The 26,956-nt window shown below is 44.0% G+C and overlaps 1 long non-coding RNA gene across 1 annotated transcript; it reads right to left on the bottom strand.

Annotated features, from left to right (window-relative positions):
* Window positions 1–16,785: 16,785 nt before the first annotated feature.
* On the bottom strand, window positions 16,786–22,094 carry LOC139560155 (uncharacterized). Its single transcript, XR_011671874.1, has 2 exons — window positions 21,683–22,094; window positions 16,786–21,259 (listed from the first exon to the last, which is right to left on the bottom strand). It is a non-coding gene; the product is annotated as an uncharacterized lncRNA (long non-coding RNA).
* Between the last annotated feature and the right edge of the window lie 4,862 nt (window positions 22,095–26,956).

Below are 26,956 nucleotides of genomic sequence, written 5' to 3'. Positions count from 1 at the left end.
TCTGTGAGTATAACAAAACTGATTCTGCAGGCGAAAACCTGAGAAAATATAACCTGGAAGTGATTACAAAAAAAAGAATCTGTGTTTCCTGGCCTGTCTTCCTTCCATTTAAAGGGGTATCAACCAGATTCATTTTCCAATGGCTTCCTCAGGCTGTGATCAGGCTTTAGACATAGTTTCAGGCTTTTATTTTGAAAAATGAGCTAGATTTTTCAAAAGTAGTCAGGTGTCCTCTGAGTAGTTCCTGCGCGCGAGAGGGGAGTTCTCCATTTTCTTTTTCTCTCTTATTGAATAGGTTTGTTAAAAACAACCTGAGGATTGATTATAAAAAACATTTGACATGTTTCTACGACCATTACGGATACTTTATGGAATGTTCGTCGAACGGAACGAGGCTTTGGTTTTCTGAACATAACGCACAACCCAAACAGCATTTTTTTCTTATAAAAGTAATATTTATCGAACTAAAAGAACATTTGTTGTGTAACTGGGAGTCTCGTGAGTGCAAACATCCAAAGATTATCAAAGGTAAGCGATTCATTTTATTGCTTTTCTGACTTTCGTGACCAAGCTAACCAAGCTAATATAAGGCTAACTGTTCTAGCATTGATTGATACACTCACAAAAGCTTAGATTGCTGTCGTTGCAAAGCATATTATCAAAATCTGACACGATAGCTTGTTGTTAATCCACCTAAACTGTGTTTTGGTATATTTCACTTGTGATTGCATGATTATAAATATTTTTTGTAATATTTTTGAATCTGATACGTCTGGGAATTTTCTTCTGCCTTTCAGCACCGGAACGAGGCTGTAATTTTCTGAACATAACGCATAACCCAAATTGTGTTTTTTTGTTATAAAAGTAATATTTATCGAACAAAAATAACATTTATTGTGTAATTAAGAGTCTCGTGAGTGCAAACATCCGAAGATTATCAAAGGTAAGCGATTAATTCTATTGCTTTTCTGACTTTCATGACCATGCTAATTTGGGGCTAGCTGTTCTAGCATGGATTGATACACTCACAAAAGCTTGGATTTCTTTTCTGTAAAGCATATTTTCTAAATCTGACACGATAGGTGGATTAACAACAAGCTAAGCTGTGCTTTGATATATTTCACTTGTGATTGCATGATTATAAATATTTTTAGTAATATTTTGCGCCCTGCAATTCAGCGGTTGTTTAGGAAAACTATCCCGTAAAAGGGATCCGTGCGCAGAGAAGTTAAACATTGTATGAATGTCATCACAACTGCACAGTTTGTCTTTTGGGAATATATCTATTGTATATCTGCACAATATATCTCCCCACAATGTTATCACAACCTAATGAAACATCCTGGGGAACTTATAAAGAACAGACCAAATGTGTTCTGAGAACGTTCTTGTAACGTCAGGTGAATATTTTTGGGACCCTAAAAGAAACATTGTAGAATCATCCGCAAGTAGGGGACAGTTTTGGGGTTTTGGGAACATCATTTGTCATGTCCCCACAATGTTCCTACCAGACTGTTCTCTCAACCTGATAAAACATTTTGGGAAGCTTTAAAGAACATTATTACAATTGTTCTATGAACGTTCTTGCAACATCAGGCAAATGTTTTATACATTATATAATCATCACCACGACTGAACTGTTTTTCTGTCATGAGAGCATTGGACGCGACCTAACAAATGTTCTGGGAACTTTAATAGAACCAATTTTGGTTTGCTGGGAAAACGTTACTGCTGTCAGGTGTCACTGTGCAGCAGGTATGACGAAGTCAGGCGCAGGACACAGGACTGAGTAAAAACGTACTTTACTCGAAAATAACAACGAAACTAATTCCACGCAGGGAAACAATACTCCAGCTCACAGACAATGGGAACACTTAACAATGAATAAATACGCACAAAACCATGTGGGAACCAGAGGGTTAACTAGGGAATAACTAATAATGTAATGGAAAACAGGTGTGTACAATAAAGACAAAACAAATGGACAATGAAACGCAGATCGGTGGCAGCTAGAAAACCGGTGACGGGATGTGGAAGTCATGACAGTACCCCCCCTTGACACGCGGCTCCAGCAGCTCGCCGACACTGGCCTCTGGGACGACCGGGAGGACGAGGCGCAGGACGATCAGGGTGGAGACGGTGAAATTCCTGCAGTAGCGAAGGATCCAGGATGTCCTCCACCGGCACCCAGCATCTCTCCTCTGGACTGTACCCCTCCCACTCCACGAGGTACTGAAGGCCCCTCGCCTGACGCCTTGAGTCCATGATGGCTCGAACAGTATACGCCGGGGCCCCCTCGATGTCCATAGGGGGCGGAGGAACCTTCCGCACCTCAGGCTCCTGGAGCGGACCAGCCACCACCGGCCTGAGGAGAGACACATGGAATGAGGGGTTAATACGGTAATCAGGGGGGAGCTGTAACCTATAACAAACCTCGTTCAGTCTCCTCAGGACTTTAAATGGCCCCACAAACCGCAGACCCAGCTTCCGACAGGGCAGGCGAAGGGGCAGGTTTCAGGTCGAGAGCCAGACACCCCACCTCACTGCGGTGGCGGTCGGCGTTCACCTTCTGCCGCTTGATGGCCCATTGCAGGTGCACATGGGCAGCGTTCCATGTCTCCTCCGAGCGCCAAAACCATTCATCCACCGCAGGTGCCTCGATCTGGCTCTGATGCCACGGTGCCAGGACCGGCTGACAACCTAGTATACACTGAAAAGGAGATAGGTTAGTGGCGGAGGGAGTTCTGGGCCATCTCTGGGCCTTCCCAGGGGATGAAAGCCGCCCACTCCCCTGGCCGGTCCTGGCAATAGAACCGCAGAAACCTACCCACATCCTGGTTAACTCTCTCCACCTGATGTGAGGCTGATCGAGACCACCAGACGTTCCATGAACGCCCTCCAGACCCTAGACGTAAACTGGGGACCCCGATCAGAAACTATATCCTCAGGCACCCCGTAGTGCCGGAAGACGTGGGTTAACAGGGCCTCCGCAGTCTGTAGAGCCATAGGGAGACCGGGCAAAGGAAGTAGACGGCAGGACTTAGAAAACCGATCCACAACGACCAGGATCGTGGTGTTTCCTTATGACAGAGGAAGATCCGTCACGAAATCTACCGATAGGTGTGACCACGGCCGCTGTGGAACGGGTAGGGGTTGAAATTTCCCTCTGGGCAGGTGTCTAGGTGCCTTGCACTGTGCGCACACCGAGCAGGAGGAAACATAAATCCTCACGTCCTTAGCTAAAGTGGGCCACCAGTACTTCTCACAAAGACAGCGCACTGTCCTTCCGATGCCAGGGTGACCAGAGGAGGGGGACGTGTGGACCCAATAGAGCAAACGGTCGCGGACAGCAAACGGAACGTACAGTCGCCCTGCTGGACACTGGGTGGGAGTGGGCTCTGTACGTAACGCCCGCTCAATGTCCACGTCCAGTTCCCACACCACCGGTGCCACCAGGCAAGAAGCTGGAAGTATGGGAGTGGGATCCATGGTCCGCTCCTCTGTGTCATATATCCGGGACAGTGCGTCTGCCTTCGCGTTCTGGGAACCTGGTCTGTAAGATAGGGTGAAAACAAAACGGGTGAAATTCAAGGCCCACCTTGCCTGGCGAGGGTTCAGTCTCCTCGCCGCCCGGATGTACTCATGATTGCGGTGGTCAGTCCAGATGAGAAAAGGGTGTTTAGCCCCCTCAAGCCAATGCCTCCATGCTTTCAGAGCCTTTACGACAGCCAGTAGCTCCCGGTCCCCCACATCATATTTACGCTCCGCCGAGCTGAGCTTATTCGACAAGAAAGCACAGGGGCGGATTTTGGGTGGCGTACCCGAGCGCTGAGACAGCACCGCACCTATCCCAGCCTCGGACGCGTCCACCTCCACTATAAATGCCAAGGAGGGATTGGGATGAGCCAGCACGGGAGCCTGGGTAAACGGAGCCGTCAGGTGACCAAAAGCCCTGTCCGCCTCAGCCGACCACTGCAGTCGCACCGGTCCCCACTTAAGCAGTGAGGTAATGGGAGCCGCTACCTGACCAAAGCCCCGGATAAACCTCCGGTAGTAGTTGGCAAACCCAAAGAACCGCTGCACCTCCTTTACCGTGGTTGGAGTCGGCCAATTACGCACGGCTGAAATGCGGTCACTTTCCATCTCCACCCTTGACGTGGAAAGGCGGTACCCTAGGAAGGAGACGGACTGTTGAAAGAACATACATTTCTCAGCCTTCACGTACAGGTCATGTTCCAACAGTCGACCAAGCACCTTGCGCACCAGGGACACATTCTCGGCGCATGTAGTACAGTATATCAGAATGTCTACACCCTGCCCGTGCAGGTCCCGGAAAATCTTGTCTACAAAGGATTGGAAGACTGATGGAGTATTCATCAACCCGTACGGCATGACGAGGTACTCAAAGTGCCCAGTGGTGGTACTAAATGCCATCTTCCACTCATCCTCCTCCCGGATTCTTCTTGTGAAGAAGCGCACCCCATGCATTGACTCGATCGCACTGGCTATGAGAGGCAGTGGGTAACTGTACCTCACAGTGATCTGATTGATCCCTCGATAGTCAATACATGGGCGTAACCCACCGTCCTTCTTCTTCACAAAAAATAAACTCGAGGAGGCAGGTGAAGTGGAAGGGTGAATGTATCCCTGCCCCAGAAATTCGGAGACATATGTTTCCATAGCCACCATCTCCTCCTGTGACACAGGATACAAGTGACTCCTGGGAAGTGCAGGGTCTACCAGAAGATTTATCGCACAATCCCCCCGTCGAGGGGGTGGTAGTTGAGTCGCCTTCAGAGGGGATGTGCACGGTGGAGACCTGGTCTGGACTCTCCACCGTAGTAGCACCGATGGAAACACCTACACACATCCCTAAGCACTTACGTGACCATCCCTTGAGAGCCCCCTGTTGCCACGAAATAGTGGGGTTATGATAGGCCAACCAGGGAAGGCCCAACACCACGGGAAATGCAAGAGAATCAATCAGGAAGAGACTAATTCTCTCATGACCCTCCTGCGTTATCATACCTAGTGGAGCAGTGGCCTCCCTAATCAGCCCCGACCCTAAAGGACGACTATCTAAGGCATGTACAGGGAAGGGCACATCAACAGGAACAATAGGGATCCCTAATCTAAGTGCAAATTAACGGCCCATAAAGTTCCCAGCTGCGCTTGAATCTACTAGCGCCTTATGCTGGGAATGCGATGAAAAATCTGGAAATTCTATATATACACACGTGCGCAACAGGGAGCTCTGGGTGAGTCGGGTGCCTACTAACCTGGGATGATCCACCAGTGCCCTGCCTGCTGCCTTGACTCCCTGGGGAACCTCCCCAGCACCGACCAGCAGTGGGCCCTCTGCGGCCACATGTGGTGCAGGAAATGCCCCCCCCCCCCCCCTCCGGTCACCCTCAGAGCAGCACCTCCAAGCTCCATAGGTGTAGGATCGGAGGTGCTGGGGGATGGAATGGACGGGCCCCGATCCGGACATCGGCGGGTGGCCAACAGGTTATCCAGCCGGATGGATAAATCCACCAGCTGGTCAAGGGTAAGGGTGGTGTCCCTGCAGCTCCCGACGAACGTCCTCACGTAGACTGCACCGGTAATGGTCAATCAGGGCCCTTTCATTCCATCCCGCGCTGGCTGCCAGGGTCCTGAAGTCCAGTGCAAAGTCTTGTGCGCTCCTCATCCCCTGTCTGAGATGGTACAAACGTTCCCCTGCCGCTTTCCCCTCAGGTGGATGATCAAAGACCGCCCGGAAGCGGCGGGTGAAATCCTCATAGTGGACCAACGCTGCAGCTTCTCTCCCCCACACTGCGTTGGCCCACTCCAGTGCTGTCCCCGACAAACAGGAGATGAGGGCGGACACGCTCTCGTGTCCCGAGGGAGCCGGGTGGACGGTCGCCAGGTAGCTCTCCAACTGGAGCAGGAATCCCTGGCACCCGGCAGCCGTCCCATCATATACCTTCGGGAGCGAGAGCCGAATCCCACTGGGTCCAGGTGATGTAGGGGTGGACATCGGTGTGGGTTGGGTTGAAGATGGTGTTGTGGGAAAAACCTCTCTCTCCCATCGCTCCATGGTATGCAGCACGCGATCCATGGCTGTGCCAAGATTTTGGAGAATCGTTGCGTGCTGCTGGATGCGCTCCTCCACCGATAACGGAGGACTGGTTGCTCCTGCTGACTCCATATTTAGGTGCATGTTTCTGTAAGGTGTCACTGTGCAGCAGGTAGGATGAAGTCAGGCGCAGGACACAGGACTGAGTAAAAACGTGCTTTACTCGAAAATAACAACTAAACTAATTCCACGCAGGGAAACAATATTCCAGCTCACAGACAATGGGAACACTTAACAATGAATAAACACGCACAAAACCATGTGGGAACCAGAGGGTTAAATAGGGAATAACTAATAATGTAATGGAAACCAGGTGTGTACAATGAAGACAAAACAAATGGACAATGAAACGACCGCCGAACGCCGCCCGAACAAGGACAGGCACCAACCTCGGCGGAAGTCATGACAACTGCTGCATTGTGCCAATACATTACCTGGAAGCCTAATGAGAACTTTTGGGGAATGTCTTGTAGTGGTGGAATCAAATCAAATCAAATTTTATTAGTCACATACACATGGTTAGCAGATGTTAATGCGAGTGTAGCGAAATGCTTGTGCTTCTAGTTCCGACAATGCAGTAATAACCAACAGTAATCTAACCTAACAATTCCACAACTACCTTACACACACACACAAGTGTAAAGGGATAAAGAATATGTACATAAAGATATATGGATGAGTGGTGGTACAGAACGGCATGGCAGATGCAGTAGATGGTATAGAGTACGGTATATACATATGAGATGAGTACTGTAGGGTATGTAAACAAAGTGGCATAGTTTAAAGTGGCTAGTGGTACATGTATTGCATAAAGATGGCAAGATGCAGTAGATGATATAGAGTACAGTATATATACATATGAGATGGGTAATGTAGGGTATGTAAACATTGTATTAAGTGGCATTGCTTAAAGTGGCTAGTGGTACATTTTTACATAATTTCCATCAATTCCCATTTTTAAAGTGGCTGGAGTTGAGTCAGTATGTTGGCAGCGGCCGCTAAATGTTAGTGGTGGCTGTTTAACAGTCTGATGGCCTTGAGATAGAAGCTGTTTTTCAGTCTCTCGGTCCCTGCTTTGATGCACCTGTACTGACCTCGCCTTCTGGATGATAGCGGGGTGAACAGGCAGTGGCTTGGGTGGTTGTTGTCCTTGATGATCTTTATGGCCTTCCTGTGGCATCGGGTGGTGTAGGTGTCCTGGAGGGCAGGTAGTTTGCCCCTGGTGATGCGTTCTGCAGACCTCACTACCCTCTGGAGAGCCTTACGGTTGTGGGCGGAGCAGTTGCCGTACCAGGCGGTGATACAGCCCGACAGGATGCTCTCGATTGTGCATCTGTAGAAGTTTGTGAGTGCTTTTGGTGACAAGCCGAATTTCTTCAGCCTCCTGAGGTTGAAGAGGCGCTGCTGCGCCTTCTTCACAACGCTGTCTGTGTGGGTGGACCAGTTCAGTTTGTCCGTGATGTGTACACCGAGGAACTTAAAACTTTCCACCTTCTCCACTACTGACCCGTCGATGTGGATAGGGGGGTGCTCCCTCTGCTGTTTCCTGAAGTCCACAATCATCTCCTTTGTTTTGTTGACGTTGAGTATGAGGTTATTTTCCTGACACCACACTCCGAGGGCCCTCACCTCCTCCCTGTAGGCCGTCTCGTCGTTGTTGGTGATCAAGCCTACCACTGTAGTGTCATCCGCAAACTTGATGATTGAGTTGGAGGCGTGCATGGCCACGCAGTCGTGGGTGAACAGGGAGTACAGGAGAGGGCTCAGAACGCACCCTTGTGGGGCCCCGGTGTTGAGGATCAGCGGGGTGGAGATGTTGTTACCTACCCTCACCACCTGGGGGCGGCCCGTCAGGAAGTCCAGGACCCAGTTGCACAGGGCGGGGTCGAGACCCAGGGTCTCGAGCTTGATGACGAGTTTGGAGGGTACTATGGTGTTAAATGCTGAGCTGTAATCGATGAACAGCATTCTCACATGGGTATTCCTCTTGTCCAGATGGGTTAGGGCAGTGTGCAGTGTGGTTGCGATTGCGTCGTCTGTGGACCTATTGGGTCGGTAAGCAAATTGGAGTGGGTCTAGGGTGTCCGGTAGGGTGGAGGTGATATGGTCCTTGACTAGTCTCTCAAAGCACTTCATGATGACGGAAGTGAGTGCTACGGGGCGGTAGTCGTTTAGCTCAGTTACCTTAGCTTTCTTGGGAACAGGAACAATGGTGGCCCTCTTGAAGCATGTGGGAACAGCAGACTGGGATAAGGATTGATTGAATATGTCCGTAAACACACCAGCCAGCTGGTCTGCGCATGCTCTGAGGACGCGGCTGGGAATGCCGTCTGGGCCTGCAGCCTTGCGAGGGTTAACACGTTTAAATGTTTTACTCACCTCGGCTGCAGTGAAGGAGAGCCCGCAGGTTTTGGTAGGGGGCCGTGTCAGTGGCACTGTATTGTCCTCAAAGCGGGCAAAAAAGTTGTTTAGCCTGTCTGGGAGCAAGACATCCTGGTCCTCGACGGGGCTGGTTTTCTTTTTGTAATCCGTGATTGACTGTAGACCCTGCCACATACCTCTTGTGTCTGAGCTGTTGAATTTCGACTCGATTTTGTCTCTGTACTGAGACTTGGCCTGTTTGATTGCCTTGCGGAGAGAATAGCTACACTGTTTGTATTCGGTCATGCTTCCGGTCACCTTGCCCTGGTTAAAAGCAGTGGTTCGCGCTTTCAGTTTCACGCGAATGCTGCTGTCAATCCACGGTTTCTGGTTTGGGAATGTTTTTATCGTTGCTGTGGGTACGACATCGTCAATGCACTTCCTAATGAACTCGCTCACCGAATCAGCATATTCGTCAATATTGTTGTTGGACGCGATGCGGAACATATTCCAATCTGCGTGATCGAAGCAGTCTTGAAGCGTGGATTCAGATTGGTCGGACCAGCGTTGAACAGACCTGAGCGCGGGAGCTTGTTGTTTGAGTTTTTGTTTGTAGGCTGGAATCAACAAAATGGAGTCGTGGTCAGCTTTTCCGAAAGGGGGGCGGGGGAGGGCCTTATAAGCGTCGCGGAAATTAGTATAACAATGGTCTAGTGTTTTTCCAGCCCTGGTAGCACAATCGATATGCTGATAGAATTTAGGGAGTTTTGTTTTTAGATTAGCCTTGTTAAAATCCCCAGCTACGATGAATGCAGCCTCAGGGTGTGTGGTTTCCAGTTTACAAAGAGTCAGATAAAGTTCGTTCAGGGCCATCGATGTGTCTGCTTGGGGGGGAATGTATACGGCTGTGATTATGATTGACGAGAATTCCCTTGGTAGATAATGCGGTCGACATTTGATTGTGAGGAGTTCTAGATCAGGTGAACAGAACGACTTGAGTTCTTGTGTGTTGTTATGATGATCACACCACTTCTCGTTAATCATAAGGCATACCCCCCCGCCCCTCTTCTTACCGGAAAGATGTTTGTTTCTGTCGGCGCGATGCATGAAGAAACCAGCTGGCTGCACCGACTCCGTTAGCGTCCCTTGAGTTAGCCATGTTTCCGTGAAGCAGAGCACGTTGCAATCCCTGATGTCTCTCTGGAATGCTACCCGTGCTCGGATTTCATCAACCTTATTGTCAAGAGACTGGACATTGGCGAGTAGTATGCTAGGGAGTGGAGCGCGATGTGCCCGTCTCCGAAGCCTGACCACGAGACCGCCACGTTTTCCCCTTTTTCGGCGTCGCACAGGGTCGCCGGCTGGGATCAGATCCATTGTATTGTGTGGGAGGCAAAACACTGGATCCGTTTCGGGAAAGTCATATTCCTGGTAGGAACGATGATGAGTTGACGTTAATCGTATATTCAGTAGTTCCTCCCGACTGTATGTAATGAAACCTAAGATTACCCGGGGTACCGATGTAAGAAATAACACGTAAAAAAACAAAATACTGCATATTTTCCAAGGAACACGAAGCGAGGCAGCCATCTCTTTTCGGCGCCGGAAGTAATTCAGATGGATACAGATGCACAATGTTTTTGTGAACGTTAGAACATTCCACTGATATTTGTTGTATCTGGAATATTTATCCTTATCTTGTGTCCTGTGTGAATTTAAGTTTTCTCCCCCCCGTGCACCTGCTGTCTCTAACTCTGAATAATCCGCTATGAAAAGCCAACTGACATTTACTCCTGAGGTGCTGACTTGTTGCACCCTCTACAACCACTGTGATTATTATTATTTGATCCTGCTGGTCATCTATGAACATCTTGGCCATGTTCTGTTATAATCTCCACCCGGCACAGCCAGAAGAGGACTGGCCACCCCTCAGAGCCTGGTTCCTCTCTAGGTTTCTTCCTAGGTTCCTGCCTTTCTAGGGATTGTTTGTGGCCACCGTGCTTCTACATCTGCATTGCTTGCTGTTTGGGGTTTTAGGCTGGGTTTCTGTATAGCACTTTGTGACATCGGCTGATGTAAAAAGGGCTTTATAAATACATTTGATTGAATTTGATTGATATTTCAATTATCCTCATTCATCCTTACCCTTCTGTAATAAAAAAATATAAAAAGTGGATTTTGTTGTTTGTTTTTGGAATGTTATCATCCTAATGTCAGATAAAATTCTAACTAGAACTTAATGGGAATCTTAGCTAATGTTCTGGGAATGCTCCTGATTTGCTGGGTATTCACTACCACCACCACCCAGAGCCAACAGACATTGACTTTAGTCTCGTAGAGTGGAAGTAAATGTTTTGTTTGCAATCAATCAAATAGATGTTTCCTATTGGACATTTTGACAGGAGAAAGGGAGAAAGAGAGAATGAGAATAATGTGACGTAAAGTTGCTGGGCTTTTATATACTGGGGCAGCTGGGCTTTGATATACAGTGGCAGTGCAGTGTTTTTTTGATGAGGCAGTAATCCTTGTTGGTACAGACCTGCATGAGAATGAGGGTTGAAAGGGGTGTGAAATAACATAAGGATGTGTTAATTCACTCTCTCCTACTCATTTAGACTGAGGTTCTCAGTCAGTCACCATCTCCTTCTGACAGGATAACTACTGTTTTTGCAAAGCAGGTTGTTATTATGATAGCAGGTCGACCTAATTTGCTAGACTGTAATTGGATTGGACTGAATAGCTGAAAGGGTCCTAACGGAGATATCTGTGGCCAGCCACAGAGGTTTGTTTACATTTTTTTTTAAAGAACTGCCGTTGGCAAAACCTGAAAATGGACACTGCAAAGATAAAGTTGTTCATTAATTTGCGCAAAAGTCTGTTTACACATAATACTGTGTTGGTAATAAGTCCCTCATTCTCAAATGAAAACATTTCAAGAGATGCAGCCAAATAGCCTTCCAACAGGACTGTATTCTTTAGAATTGTGAAGTTGGAATAACATAACAATCATCTTCACAAATTAGGGAATGACTGGGCTCTATAAAATAAAAAATAAAACATTCTCCAAAAACATTCTCCTGACTCCCTGTATCTTGTAATCTATTAGGATGCATTCTTAATTACTAATCGCTCATTTTAAAAATGAACATTTTCGAAGAAGATAACATTGACTAAAGTTTAGGGAAGGTTTATCTCCACATAATGAGACTACTCTACCATTCGTCATGGTTGCTCCTCTTGGGCATGGGTACAAGACAAAGCAAATGGGGACAATGTTCTCAGTTCACACCACCCTGCAGAAGTAGGGACATTAAATGTGTATTGATTCTGGTAGTGCTATGTTTAAGTAAGAGCTAGTAGGCTACCCCCATCTCCTACTAACATGCCCAAAAGTTTCCTTTTCTTTTCTCTCTGATGGAATGTGGACCAAATCTAGTGACTCTACTACCAGGGGAAAACACTGCCTTGGGACTCGACTCTCGTCAGTTTGAAACTTTGCTATTTCCAATTCAGTAGAAATGGGGAGATTCTCAGCTAAGGCAATGTCTTTTTTAAAATCTTTGTTGAAGTAATCATTGGTGTTGTATGGGCAATGTGTAAGAAAGGCATGCAGAGGCTGGTGAATACACATGGGGTTTGCCACAATGCTGCTATAACTAAAAATTAATCAGACAGCCTTCCTCTGAATTCACAGATCCATTTTGACTCAAGACATTAAATATTGATGGAATGAAATAGTGAAGTGCAATGCCATTGGTTAAGCTCAATATGAAGACTTCACAACTGCAGTACATATCCACAGCAATTACATTTTTTTGTTTCAAATCACAGTACAAATCCTATCCAGTCTTTTTTAAGGTTAAAGTAACATTTAAACAGGGCTGTCAATGTAGTTGACACAATCAGTAAATGACCATCAAGAATAACCATCTTCACAACTCGGGGGACAGTTGCCTGGCATTCTTCTGACTCCACTTTGCTCCCGTATAGTAAGTACGGGAGCATAGTAAGTACGGGGACTAACATGGCCTTTTGTCCAAACTATTACTACCCTCATGCATTTCGATGAAGCTCTCACTGCTGATGTGGGAACTGAAGTGTGTCTCTATTTCTCTCTCAGTCCTACAGCATTTATGTTCATGCAGATGTTTGCCTGTCGAGGATCCTGACAAATGGAAAGGCATTCTAAATAAATGACGCAACTCTGTCAGAACGGGCTTAAAGTGCTCTGGAGAAACTGGGAACTCAAATAACAGCAGGGATAGAGGAGAAATTCACTGGAAGAGATGGTTTGGTAGACAGCTCAGTCTTTTCTTTCTGTTTTTCACTATTTGTTCTTTGCGATACTGACTGTATAGGAATCCTTTTCAGGACATAGTTATGAAATTTTATAAAATGATTGACTACAGAGGTAATTATTTTTGTGAACCTTGGCACATTTAGCTATGCAATCACTTTGGTGTTAAAATAAATGAATAAATCAGTTGACCAGACAGAAACAATGTGTTATGCTTGTTTCAAGTTTTCTTCATGTCAAAGAGCATATCTCTGTTGTATCACTTTTGCTGTTGTTTGATGTGCACAATATTTTAAGTGCACATCATTAGCATATCCACACATTTGACAAACTTTTTTTCAAAAGGTATATGATATTGTTATGATACAGTTCTATGGTTATTGGACAGTTTCATTAATTCCTTTACTCAGCGATGCAATCTTTTCATGGGTTTTGTATGAAAGTACTTTATGATTAATTTGACAATAATGGCTTACAAGAGTTCCACATTTTAAATGTCTCTTTTCAAACAAAGGCTTCACCGTCAAGTATTGTACTATGGCAAAAAATACAGGTTTATGGTGAAGTAAAAACGTTTGATAGTAAGGCTTTATTGGTTACGCAATATGGCTGTCACAGTAAGCCTGTCACTGAGCAAGTGTTTGTGTGAAACATAGCATCAGGCAGATTGTCAGTCACTTTACCATTGAAAACAAAAGCCTCGAGAGAATTATGTTTACAGCAGAAGAAAAGATGGCAAAACAGCCTCATGTGCCGTTCCAGCCATGGAGGAAGGATGAAGTTGAACAGGCTCCATTTGTCTTAGGTATACACCGCGCTGCCTCTTCATCACAATGTATGCTGCTGATTAAACATTACATTCTGACGGGGTTGGACGAGACTATGAAAACGATGGCAACATTATGAGCACGGGAGAAATCCCATCACCCATCACTACAGACTTTAAAGACGCACTTCAGCTATTTTCTTTTTAACATTTCCTGTTGATTTTTTTCTTTTTATCCCAAGAATAAATACAGTAATGTACACACACTTAAAGGTAAAAAAATATATACGTTTTGAGCAAAATAGTGTTTTTTAGACACAACTGAAAACATCAAGGAGAAGGCCATTCAAGGAGCTGTCATCAGCCTCCCCCCTTGCTTGCAGGAGCAATAGAGAACAAAAGAGGAAAGCCCCTCCCCCCACTCTGTGCATACCTGGGCCACCATATTGAGATGTGCCTTTTGTTAACTATTAGAATGGTTGAATAAATGTATTTTCTCTTGAGAATATATATAAATTGTATAGGCAGGTTTAAAAAAGAAAAAAAAGACCAGAAATGAAATCATAAAAAGGAGTCTGAAACCTGAGTTTTCTATAGTCACACAGTGGTGAACTATTGCCCCTGCACAGAATACATCTCTTCAAGGGCACCAGTCTCTCTCAAAACCCCCTATCATCAGATTGAAACGGGAACCGCTCACAAATATATACAACAAAGTAATCTTCAGGTCTTCCGGCTCCGAAGAAAACATACAGAACAGTTTGAAGTATACTGTACCCCACCTCAAGGAGAGGAGTCAATAGGTACACATAGTGTCTCCACTAACAAAGATTTCATTGCTATGTCATTATTGTGTTGTGCATTGCAGTTGACAGACCTGAGTCATTTCCTGACTTTTGTATCCTAGCAGCCACTCAGGTAGCACTCGTGACTTTTAGAGAGGAGAGCAATTCAATTCAATATGTGGTGCAAAGAGAAACAAGTTTAATCAACCCACTCCATCTTTGAAAAACAGAATAACGTAATAGCTTCTATGCGTTCTCACCCCAAGGCAGTCCTTATTCACTGTTTACACATTTAGGTATAAAAAAAGATGTAACAAAATAATTTGAAACATTACATTTGGCCTTACTGCTATTTGCCCATAGACATGCATTGAATAACAAATTCATACATGGAAAAACAGATAGTAAAAAAATTAAATGAATAAGGAAGTTTGTTTTAAATTGTCTGTCCTATATCTGAAGGAAATTATATTTAACCCCTTTTTTTCGGCACTAACCTATTTCCATATACACTGAGTGTACAAAACATTAGGAACATCTTCCTAATTGAGATGCAACCCCTTTTGCCCTCAGAACAACCTTAATTCGGTGAGACATGTTCTCTAAAAGGTGTCGAAGGCGTTCCATAGGGATCCATGTTGACTCCAATGCTTCCCACAGTTGTCAAGTTGGCTGGATGTCCTTTGGGTGGTGGACCATTCTTGATACACACAGGAAACTGTTGAGGGTGAAAAACCCAGCGGCGGTGCAATTCTTGACACACTCAAACCGGTGCGCCTGGCACCTACTACCATACCCCATTCAAAGGCACTTAAATCTTTAGTCTTGCCCATTCAACCTCTGAATGGCACGCATACACAATCCATGTCTCAATTGTCTCAAGGCTTAAAAATCCTTCTTTAACCTGTCTCCTCCCCTTCATCTACACTGATAAAGTGACTTTACTTTCATTAATCTGATGACTGTTATTTATTTAATACACTAACTATGGTTAATTGTTAACCGATTCAATTAATCATGTAACAATTAACTCCTTAGGATTTGGGGCACCACGGAAGAAGTTGTTTAAAGCGTTACCATCTTCCGAATTAAGCTCTATAAGGTATAATCTATTTAATCAATAAACAGTCATCTTATTAACTTGTTAAAAAAAATAGAGATCCCATGCTATTACAATGGAAAGCTATGGGTCCTATGCAATTCCAGCACCCAGATTGCAATTCATATGGCTTCCACTAGATGTCAACAGTCTTTGTTCAAGGTTTCAGGCTTGTTTCTTCCAAAACGAGGAAGAATTTTGTTTTGGTACTGAGAGTCACAGTTGGAAATCAGTCTGTGGGCGCGCGACGAAGAGGACGCCCACTTGCTAATTTTACTTTTCTATTGAACATACTTCTTTCTGTATGAAATATTATTAATTAATTACATTTTAGGGTACCTGAGGAATAAATAGAAATGTAGTTTGACTTGTTTTAACAAAGTTTAGCGGTAGCTTTTTGGATTCCTTTGTCTGGATGTTGAAATCAAATCGATGGCGCCAACTAAACAGACTTTTTGGGATATAAAGAAGGGTTTTATCTAACAAAACGACCATGCATGTTGTAGCTGTGACCCTTTGGATTGCAAATCAGAGGAAGATTTTCAAAAAGTAATCACTATTTAACAAATTCACCATGACAGAGCAACACACAAGGGGTGGAACAGTGGCAAAGGTACCCACAGGACAAACAGAATAATATTAGTCTGTGCTGGTTGAAAAATATGTTGATGTAGGGCACCGTCCTCAAACAATCGCATGGCATGCCTTCGCTGTAAAGCCTATTGTAAATCGGACAATGCAGTTAAATTAACAATAATTGAAGCTTTTAACCGATATAAGACACTTGTATGTACCTAGATGTTTAATATCCATAATTTTTACGATTATTTATTTGAATTGCACGCCCTCCAATTTCACTGGAAATTGTTGACAGGTGACCCGTCCTGACCGGAAGCCTTTTACCTCTTATCATGTCATCATTCTGAATGTTGTATACTCCTTGTGTCACGCCCTGACCTGAGATATCTTTGTTTTCTTTATATTTTGGTTAGGTCAGGGTGTGACTAGGGTGGGTACGTTAGTTTTTGTATTGTCTAGGGTTTTTGTATGTCAAGGGTTGTTGTAGGTCTAGGTGATTTGTATGTCTATGGTGGCCTGATATGGTTCCCAATCAGAGGCAGCTGTTTATCATTGTCTCTGATTGGGGATCATATTTAGGTAGCCATTTTCCCTTTGGTGTTTGTGGGTTCTTGTTCTATGTTTAGTTGCCTGTCTGCACTACTCATATTAGCTTCACGGTTCGTTTTGTTATTTTGTTCCTTTGTTCAGTGTTCGTTCTTTTAATAAAGAAGAATGTACGCTTACCACGCTGCGCTTTGGTCTCCTCCTTACAATGGCCGTGAATCAGTACTACACAAATTTGTTTAATAATTTATTTACTAGCTAACTAAATATTAACACAGAATAAACATACACCCTTTACATGAGACAAAGGTCCCTAGTGGACTGACAACATATGACTGTTTAGATTGTTTACCAAAAGAGGGACCGGTAGAGAGACAGAGACACCACTTGGATACATTTGGAAACTACTCTCACAGTAATCATAATACTTTGCACACGAACCACCTCCTGTTTTGATTAAGAAATCATGAATGTATTTACATGTGAATTCCTTCGTTCGTCATTTATCTGTGTCGGAACCAAGCCTCCTTGGAAAGGGGTTTGGTTGGGTCTCCTCATGTGTAAGGCTCTGATTGTCCACGAGGTCACAATGTCCTTCTTAGTTGTCTGGTGGTCATGTGGTGTTTCCTCAGAACTTCTTCAAGAGGGGAGTTTTCTGCTTTCTCTACCTTGTGTGGATAATCAGAGTTTGAACCACTTCACACGCGCAGCTGCAGACTGGCAACGTCCTGGTCTGGTAGGTGAGTTAATTTCTTCACCTCGTGTTGAGGTTCAAAGTTCCAACCATTTCAGACATGTAGCAACCGCTCCACGCTTTTCTGGTCTATTAATTTCATTACAAAGGCTTTTTATGTACTCTGGCCAAAGGGGTGGCTCTGTCCGTCTGACACGCTCTCTGAACTCACTCAGGGCGTGGCTACTTACTAATGCACAGTTTATAGGAGATAAATTATCTTATACTTATCTTTTTATCGTATTCATAATTTTTCATATATGCACAATGTATTGGATGGAAACTTGACAGATAAAGGGGAAATACTTTCCAAGTTACAGTATTTTGTCCTTCCTGCAGGCTCATCCTGACATTACCCTCCAGCATAACAATGCCCCCAGCCATACTGCTCGTTCTGTGCGTGATTTCCTGCAAGACAGGAATGTCAGTGTTCTGCCATGGCCAGCGAAGAGCCCAGATCTCAATCCCATTGAGCACGTCTGGGACCAGTTGGATCGGAGGGTGAGGGCTAGGGCCATTCCCCCAGAAATGTCCAGGAATTTGCAGGTGTCTTGGTGAAAGAGTGGGGTAACATCTCACAGCAAGAACTGGAAAATCTGGTGCAGTCCATGAGGAGGAGATGCACTGCAGTACTTAATGCACAGCGTTGAGATTGCTTGCAATGACAACAAGCTCAGTCCGATGATGCTGGGACACTTCGCCCCAGACCATGACGGACCCTCAACCTCCAAATCGATCCCGCTCCAGAGTACAGTTCTTGGTGTAACGCTCATTCCTTCGATGATAAACGCAAATCCGACCATCACCCCTGGTGAGACAAAACCGCGACTTGTCAGTGAAGAGCACTTTTTGCCAGTCCTGTCTGGTCCAGTGACGGTGGGTTTGTGCCCATAGGTGACGTTGTTGCCGGTGATGTCTGGTGAGGACCTGCCTTACAACATGCCTACAAGCCCTCAGTCCAGCCTCTCTCAGCCTATTGTGGACAGTCTGAGCACTGATGGCGGGATTGTGTTTTCCTGGTGTAACTTGGGCAGTTGTTGTTGCCATCCTGTACCTGTCCCGCAGGTGTAAGAAAGGTATGACCCTTTGTACGAGTTGTCAGCAGCAGTGTTGTTAGTAGATTGGCTGTAACCTTTCAACCAAATCTTCTGGTGTTTGTGCTTCAAAACACTCAGTGGCTGTTGTGGTTGTTGTGCTTGCGGAAGTGTCCGAAGGTCAAGAGAAGTTAATCTTAGCCACAGTATTGCATGACTCCAAGCAAGAGGGAAGTTGCTCACTCACAGAGACTGCTAGCTTGAAATCATGAAAAGAATAGTCAATCAGGTTTGCTGATTGAATGTGACAAGATATCATAATATCTGCTTGAGTCAGATTTTGCACCAAGGGGTGTCGAAATGTATTTTTCCAAAGGGGTACTTTAGACAGATACTCCTTGTGGGTGACTGTGTTGCAGCCAGCGCTAGGAGAAGACATTGTTGTCAGTGGAGACGGCACGGTTACCTGTGACCACAATTGGTTGCGTTTCCAATCCATCAGTGGGACCAAACGATCCATCAAGTCTGCTTCGAGTAACAGATGTTCAGTTTCGAGGCTGGTAACATACACAGGGTGACCAAGCGATACGTCTTGGAAGTGTAGTTTCAGCATGAGTCGCATTGTGAGAGGCAAGGAAGTCTGAGTGAAACCTCAGTTTAGTGTCACATCATTCAGTTTGTAACCAACGTTTAGTTGGGTTCAAAGCCCTTTTGAGATCATTGAACAATGTTGGAGAGATGAGCGATATTGTAGAGTCCGAAACAATTAGTGCATCACAGGTTAAGCAGTCCTCCAGGACTGTTTCCAGGTATGGCCTCTGAGTTACGTTTTGTAGTCATATTCCCCACAAAGTGGAGTGAATGTTCACAACGGCGTGATGTGTAATTTTGTTCATGGTTAAAACAGAACGACTCATCGGACTTTGAGTGGAATTGTCTATTGCGATGTTGTGCGTCACAACATTTGTATCCGAGTCTATAGTGAAAGCATGTGGGCTTTTTTCTTGATCGAGCGGCCCCTGGATAGGGTCTCGAGTGACAGCGGGAGTAATGTGATTGTTTACGTCCTTGCTAACGGAGTTAATTTTGGCGGACCTGTTTTCCGGCATATCTATGATCTGATCATCATTGAACCTTTTGTTACCCTTCAAATCAAATCAAATTTATTTATATAGCCCTTCTTACATCAGCTGATATCTCAAAGTGCTGTACAGAAACCCAGCCTAAAACCCCAAACAGCAAGCAATGCAGGTGTAGAAGCACGGTGGCTAGGAAAAACTTCCTAGGAAGTCCAAAACCTAGGAAGAAACCTAGAGAGAAACCAGGCTATGAGAGGTGGCCAGTCCTCTTCTGGCTGTGCCGGGTGGAGATTATAACAGAACATGACCAAGATGTTCAAATGTTCATAAATGACCAGCATGGTCAAATAATAATAATCACAGTAGTTGTCGAGGGTGCAACAAGTCAGCACCTCAGGAGTAAATGTCAGTTGGCTTTTCATAGCCGATCATTAAGAGTATCTCTACCGCTCCTGCTGTCTCTAGAGAGTTGAAAACAGCAGGTCTGGGACAGGTAGCACGTCCGGTGAACAGGTCAGGGTTCCCATAGCCGCAGGCAGATCAGTTGAAACTGGAGCAGCAGCATGGCCAGGTGGACTGGGGACAGCAAGGAGTCATCATGCCAGGTAGTCCTGAGGCATGGTCCTAGGGCTCAGGTCCTCCGAGAGAGAGAAAGAAAGAGAGAAAGAGAGAATTAGAGAGAGCATACTTAAATTCACACAGGACACCGGATAAGACAGGAGAAGTACTCCAGATATAACAGACTGACCCTAGCCCCCCGACACATAAACTACTGCAGCATAAATACTGGAGGCTGAGACAGGAGGGGTCAGGATAATTGTATCTCTATTTCTGTTTTTGTGACTCCTATCTTTGGCTGGGAAAATGGCTGTGTGTTTTTTGAACTTGGTGGTGATCTAACATAATCATATGTTGTGTTTTCGCTGTAAAGCATTTTTTAAATCGGACATGATGGGTAGATTAACAAGATGTTTATCTTTCATTTGCTGTATTGGACTTGTTAATGTGTGAAAGGTACATATTTAAAAAAAATATTTTTGAATTTCCCGTGCTGCCTTTTCAGCGGAATGTTGTGGGGGGGGGGGGTTCCGCTAGCGGAACGTGTGTCCTAGAAAGGTTAAACTTGTATTCTCTCAATGGTCTAGGGACCTGCCTTAGAGTGCAACTGTGTTGCTATAACCGCGGTACAAATCCCAGTCACGCCATTGCCGTTTGTGGCCGGGGGGGTCCTGTAGGGCGGCGAGAATTAGGCCAGTGCCGTCCGGTGGGAGGGGGAAGGTAATCGCCACTCAGTCCTCAATGCTCAGGTTGTAGTTGGACAACTTAGTTACCATCATTTTGTTTAAAAGTAATAAAAAAAAAAGTATTTTTGTTTCAGAATTCGCTATTCATCCATTCGATACTCTATGTTAATGTTTAGAAGATTGTTTAGAGCACTGCTATAGTGAAATAATCCAGGCTGGAATCCATAGCGCATTACCTATTGCTATGCTTCCCTCTTCCATCTTCTAAAGGAGACCTAGCCTCAGTAGCCTGATCTGGAGACCCTGCAACCTCACCTGCCTGAGCTTGAACTCCTAACTTTTCCTGAATAACCTGACTAAAACAATTACATTTCAATTAGCAGGTTCTTAAAAACTAGTACAGAGAATACAATATGTTTGTAATTGATATTCATATAGACATTAATTAATATTTTCACTTGCCTGAAGACGGCTGTTGGTTAGCTGGAACACAGACATGAAAGTGACCTTGCACACATTCAATCTCTGGCCTGCTTGCTGTACATGGTATTTGAAGGTTTGTTTCCGTCGATTGTTCTCCTTTGTATCCTCAGGTTTACGTCTCCGTTTCACCTCATGCTGCAATAAAAATGTACAATGATAAATTCAGAATTTAGGGTATTGCTTGATCAGGACCTCCATCTTTCACACACTCCCAACCTATACACAGAATGAGTTTGTATTGCACCATTGTGTAACACTGCACTTTTAGAGTTAACGTTAATGTACGTATCATTACTGTCAAAGTTAAACTACCGTAATTGCTGGACTATTAAGCGCACCTGAATATAAGCCGTACCCACTGAGTTTTTTTAAATATGTATTTTGTACATAAATAAACCGCACATGTCTATAAGCCGCAAGTGCCTACCGGTACATTGAAACAAATGAACTTTACACAGCCTTTAAACGAAACACGGCTTGTAACAAAAATAAATAGGCTTTTAAACGAAACACGGCTTGTAACAAAAATTTAAAAAATAGCAGTAAACAGTAGCCTACCAAGAAAGTCAAACTTCATTGCGGTGGCGATTGTTTTGGCCTTCAGTCGGATCTGCACAGTTGAAACACCTCGGCCGTCTGCTCTCTGTGTTGACCCAGTCTTCAAGCTCATTTTCTAGTTCGGGCCATCTGCTTTTCTTCTCTGAAAGCTTTTGTTGTCTTTTTGCACTGAGTCAGTTCCTCACGCTGCTGTTTCCAACGTCTTATCATTGACTCATTAAGGCCAAGCTCCCGTGCAGCAGTTCTATTTCCTTTTCCAACAGCCAGATCGATCGCCTTCAACTTGAAAGCTGCATCATATGTATTTCTCCGTGTCTTTGCCATGATGAGGGTGACAAAATGACTACCGTAATCAGAATGATGGGAAGTTTGAGCGCGCTCGATTTACGTCACATTATGTGACGGTGCTCAGTTTTTTGGCAGCGTGAATCTTGTGAAAAAAATAAAAATAACATAAATTAGCTGCGTCATTGTATAAACCGCGAGGTTCATAGCGTGGGAAAAAAGTAGCGGCTTATAGTCCGGAAATTACGGTATGCAAGTGTTCAATATAGCTATTATAATAATAGGCGTTTTGTCTTATTTCTAACCTGTTCTAAGCCGGAGAGAATCAACGCTTGTTGTTTCTCGTATGGGACAGTGTAGAAACTGTTGAACAGATGCAGCTTGCGCTCATCAGTCAACTTTCCACAATCCTTTCTGCACGTCGTGGAACACGCTCTTCCCTGCAGGATACAGTGTAACGTTACCTATAACTAGCTAGTTACTGTAGCCATGTCGAATCATCCGTTGGACGGAGAAAGATTAGCTAGCTATGTTTCTTCTATAATCAGCAATAACATTTGTAACGATAATGTATAAGTTAGTAGCCAACGAACTTTAGCTAATATGTTTTCTCTATAGTTACAAATTAGACAACCCAGAACATACATGTTAGTTACTGTACTCTATAGCTAGCTAGCTTGATTGTTTGATATACGGTTCTTCCACATACCTCTTTTGGACAGCTTTTCCCAGTTTTTTCTTGACCCTTATGATTTGTATAGGGTTTTCCCGCATCCCGTAAGATCTTCCTTTGCCTGTCTTTCCATTCTTTTAGTTTTGTTTTACGTTTCCTTCCCACATTTCGGCGATTTTCATCAGCAGGAGAAAATTTGTGCCCTTGTCCGTCCATTCTGAGTGGTGCACATAAACGGTTTTTCCACAAGAGTCTATCTTTAAATTTAAAATTATGGTTAATTAGCGCGTGGAAAGCTTGTGAAACCGGTTCACTATAGAAAAAGGATGTCCAATAATAATAATGTCTTTTTTTTAATGTCACATATATGGTTCTTCGTCTGTAGGATTCAAATATTTGTTTTGTTCGATAATGTCCATCATTTATGTCCATTTATGTCAAAATAAATGATTTCCCACTTCCTGTTTGGATTTTTTCTCAGGTTTTTGCCTGCCATATGAGTTCTGTTATACTCACAGACATAATTCAAACCGTTTTAGAAACTTCAGAGTGTTTTCTATCCAATAGTAATAATAATATGCATATATTAGAATCTGGGACAGAGTAGGAGGCAGTTCAATTTGGGCACGCTAATCATCCAAAGTGAAAATGCTGCCCCCTATCCCTAAAAAGTTAACAACATCTTATTGTCTCCTTACAGGCCACATCGGATACATGCTACAGTGAAAGAGGGCATCAATGAGCACATTCTATCTTTCCCAAGAACCCAGAACCACTACTCTCGGATGAAGGGGGGATGTACACAGAGAATACCTCAGCCCTGATCTGAATTTGTTGCGAATGTACCGACTCTACAAAGAGAAGAATACCACATCATCTGCAAAATTCTGGGTTTATAGGGACATTTTCAAACAGCAGAGTCTCAATTTCGGCCAACCCAGGAGTGACACCTGTGGCAAATGTGATGCATTCTTCACTAAGATGTCAGCAGCAACATCTGAAGAGGAGAAGAGGAAGATTGCAGTTGAAAGTGAGTTGCACCATCGAAAAGCTGAAAAGGCCTACACACAGCTTCAAATTGACACTGAGTGGGCTAAACCCAATGCTGACTGCCATGTCATTTCTGTAGATCTACAGGGGGTGATGTACACCCCTAATCTGACCCACTCCAATGTCTACTACCAGCGGCAGCTGTCAAATTTTAACCTTTGCATCCAGGAACTTGGAAAAGAAGATCCTGCATACATGTGTGTTTGGCATGAGGGGATTGCACACCGAGGGTCCATTGAGGTGGCAAGCTGCATATTGTAGTGGGTGAAGACAAAATTCACGCCACTCACCAAACCAGAGGTGCGCAAGTTGATCATCTTCAGTGACAGATGCTGTGGGCAGAATAACAACTGGCGGATGCTCAATCTGATGTCGATGCTCGTCTCTGGTCAGTTCATGGTCTCTGGTCATTCTTTTCTTCCTTGTGATCGATCTTTTGCCACCATCGAGAAGAGGCGCAAGGTGTCAGTCCTTCATACACCTGATGATCTTTCAAAGCACAACCAGCAAAACCATTCAAGGTGATGAGGATGCAATGTGAAGACTTCAGGCACCTCCCAGATTCTGTCCTCAAGCGACCAGCTGGACTACAGATCACCTCAGTGAGGTGGTTAAAAGTCACAGGTATTGCACAGAGAATAGTTTACTAACATCCCATCAACATGCAAGATGTTGTTCTAACAATAAAATATCCTAATGCTTGACTGAAAGTTGTTTATTGATGTCAGGAACTTAACATGTTTCTGTTCTAATTCCAGTTGAGGGTCCTTGGAATCTGTACGCCAGACAGAGCCACAGTCTATTTGAGGGATGGAAATCGTGGCTGATCTCCAAACCAAAACAAGGAGCTACACCTCAACCTCCCTATTTTGCAAGCCACTACCCTAGAGCATATGAGAGTCCTCTGCCCATCGAAAAAAACAAGTACCAAGATCTGATGACCATGCTCAACTACTTAGAAGAAAAAGAAACGCACACCTATTTAGGCGAGGTGCTGGCTAGCGGAGTAGAAAACTTGAAAATAAAAGAGAGCCGCACACTCTAGGAGCTCAGATGCAAAAATATTTAATTTACCAACGTTTCGACAGGCAAGCTGTCTTCATCAGGGTACAATCACAGACACTGCGGGTTGACTCGTTTATATATAGTGTCAAGACACACAGGTGTCTGTAATCATGGCCAAGAGTGGCCTAATATCATTGGTTAATTTCTCATATTAAAATGGCATAGAAAGAGCAACATACAATAAATACAAATGGATAGCATACGATCATAGACTCACTGTGGTCTTTAGTGAGTCTATGATCGTATGCTATCCATTTGTATTTATTGTATGTTGCTCTTTCTATGCCATTTTAATATGAGAAATTAACCAATGATATTAGGCCACTCTTGGCCATGATTACAGACACCTGTGTGTCTTGACACTATATATAAACGAGTCAACCCGCAGTGTCTGTGATTGTACCCTGATGAAGACAGCTTGCCTGTCGAAACGTTGGTAAATTAAATATTTTTGCATCTGAGCTCCTAGAGTGTGCGGCTCTCTTTTATTTTCATGCTCAACTACTTACCAGCTGCTGCACGCTCTTTTTATAAATCACTGCAGAGTGAATAATTTTTTGTTAAACCAAGCTACATAATTAACCGTTTTTTCTGTGATTTTATGATCCCCTGAACCTGTATAGTATGTTGAATCTGAATACATTTCAGAAGACATGTCACCCCTATTGTAGGTGTTTTCTATGTGAATCAATTTGTGTATGATTTGAACCAGCACAATATATTGAATTAATTTAATTTTAAGATGTTGTTCCTAGTGTAGAAAATGTTATGTACAATGTGTTCTGTTGAGAATTATTTTGTGTGTGATCATTTGAACCTTTTTTAATCTGAATTAATTAAAAACAAATAAATCATCACATACAGTATGTGAGTATTCATTTGATCTTGATTCCCTTTTTTTATTCATTACAATATACAGTACGTCTCTCTGTCACCACATTTAGCATCAACTCTAAGCTGTTAATACTTATTTACTGCTGTCCCCTCAGTACAGAAGGACATGTCTTGCCTTTAGCATGGGTGTAGCGCAATTCAAAACTAAATTGCTGATCATAGTGTTAAACGCAAAGAGAATGGTTTTCTGAACGTTTTGTAATATTGACCTTAGGGACCTGCATATTGGCACATCACATTGATCCGTATTTGATATGTACAAGTTGTGCTTGTTTTGATTGAATTAATTTAATTGTATTCTATTTGTGTAGTTATTCTATGGTATGTTCACATTGAGGGTACATAGCCAATCTGTAAATAGCCCATCCAGCTACCTCATCACCATATTGTTATTTATTTAATTTATTTTGCTCCTTTGCACCCCAGTATCGCTACTTGCACACTCATCTTCTGCACATCTATCACCCCAGTGTTTAGTGACCATACAGTAATAATTTCACCACTATGACCTATTTATTGCCTCACCCCCTTATCTTACCTCATTTGCACACACTGTATATAGACTTTCTCTATTGTATTATTGACTGTATGTTTGTTTTTTCCATGTGTAACTCTGGGTTGTTGTATGTGTCGCACTGCTTTGCTTTATCTTGGCCAGGTCGCAGTTGTAAATGAGAACTTGTTCTCAACTAGCTGGTTAAATGAAGGTGAAATTTAAAATTAAACAAATCCAAACGGGCAGCGGTTCGTGTGCAAACTATATGTAACAATAAGAGCATATCTCTCTCTCTCTCTCTCTCTCTCTCTCTCTCTCTCTCTCTCTCTCTCTCTCTCTCTCTCTCTCTCTCTCTCTCTCTCTCTCTCCTCAATTCACCTGGTCAACATCAACAGTCATGGAAAGAGCAGGTGTTCCTAATGTTTTGTACACTCAATGTATACTTCCATACATGTGATTAACTGGTGCTGGGCTATCTTGTGGAGGTCATAGAGCAAAATGGATAACACCATCGTGTTCGTGAGAGTCTCATCTTTCGTAGTCATATTCATCTTCGAGATGTCTCATAGTCTGACAAACACCGATGTTGCTCGGTCACCTTCCACCAGAGATGCATTGGATTGAGTGTGGACAATGACTCTTGGGGGTTAAAGAGATAATACAGTACTTTTGTATATGTTTTAGCCAGTACTTCTAAAAGTAGCGCACAAAGCCAAAAGTGGTCCCTGAAAAGTGTGTACTACATCACATTCGTGTAGACATGTGCACCACGTCATTGCAATCTCTCTCGCGCTGCTGTGTGTGGATCTTG

This window comes from Salvelinus alpinus, chromosome 30, assembly GCF_045679555.1.
Source record: "Salvelinus alpinus chromosome 30, SLU_Salpinus.1, whole genome shotgun sequence".
NCBI classification, from domain to species: Eukaryota; Metazoa; Chordata; class Actinopteri; order Salmoniformes; family Salmonidae; genus Salvelinus; species Salvelinus alpinus.
Note: the sequence above shows the minus strand (reverse complement) of the source record. Positions and strands in the feature narration are given on the sequence as shown.